Here is a 1206-nt window from a genome sequence, read left to right as displayed (position 1 = left end):
TTTGCCAAGTTTTTGCTCACACCTTAAACTTCTGATCCTCCTGCTTCCACCTCCGGGTACTGGGGTTACAGGCATGCAGCACAGTAGCTGTTTTGTGCAGCATTGGGGAGCGATACCCAGGGATTTTTCTCCATGCTAGACAAGCATTCTACCAAGTGAATTACACTCTCAGCTTGGAAAGTTTCTTTTCAAAAGTAAAACCTAGCTTTCCGCGCTACCCGGGGATGGGTCCATACGGCGTTGTTCTTGATTCCCATAGTAACTTAAAGGGAAACTTATACAATGTCCGGAGCCCTTGACGTCCTGCGGATGAAGGAGGAAGACGTCCTCAAATTCCTTGCTGCCGGAACCCACTTAGGTGGCACCAACCTTGACTTTCAGATGCAGCAGTACATCTACAGAAGGAAAAGCTGTGGTATCTACATCATAAATCTGGAGAGGACTTGGGAGAAGCTGTTGCTCACAGACTGAGCTATTGTTGCCATTGAGAACTCTGCTGACGTCAGCGTCATCTCCTCCAGGAACACTGGCCAGAGAGCTGTGCTGAAGTTTGCTGCTGCCACAAGGAGCCACTCCAATTGCTGGCCGCTTCACGCCTGGGACCTTCATTTACCAGATCTATAAGCAGCCTTCAGGGAGCCACGGCTTCTAGTGGTGACCAATCCCAGGGCTGACCATCAGCCACTCACAGAGGCCTCTTATATCAACCTGCCCACCATTGCTCTGTGTAACACAGAATCTCCCCTGAGCTATGTGGACATTGCCATCCCATGCAACAACAAGGGAGCTCACTCAGTGGATCTGATGTGGTGGATGCTGGCCAGGGAAGTACTCTGCATGCGAGGTACGATCTCCCGTGAGCACCCATGGGAGGTCATGCCTGATCTTTACTTCTACCGAGATCCAGAGGAGATTGGGAAGGAGGAGCAGGCTGTTGCTGAGAAGGCTGTGACCAAGAAGGAATTCCTGGGTGAATGGACCACACCAGCTCCTGAGTTCACTGCTGCTCAGCCTGAGGTGGCCGACTGGTCTGAGGGTATGCAGGTTCCCTCTGTGCCCATCCAGCAGTTCCCCACGGAAGACTGGAGTGCGCAGCTAGCCACTAAGGATTGATCAGCAGCTCCCACGGCACAGGCCACCGAGTGGGTTGGAGCCACCACTGAGTGGTCCTGAGCTGCTGTGCAGACGCCTGAGCAAAGGGAAAAA

General features: G+C 52.7%; 1 pseudogene; it reads left to right on the top strand.

The window, feature by feature from the left end:
* Positions 1-282: 282 nt before the first annotated feature.
* Positions 283-1206, top strand: LOC110307164 (annotated as a pseudogene).

The sequence above is a fragment of the Mus caroli genome, chromosome 12 (assembly GCF_900094665.2).
Source record: "Mus caroli chromosome 12, CAROLI_EIJ_v1.1, whole genome shotgun sequence".
Lineage (NCBI taxonomy): Eukaryota > Metazoa > Chordata > Mammalia > Rodentia > Muridae > Mus > Mus caroli.
The sequence above is the reverse complement of the archived record's forward strand: the minus strand, read 5'-3'. Positions and strand labels throughout refer to the sequence as shown.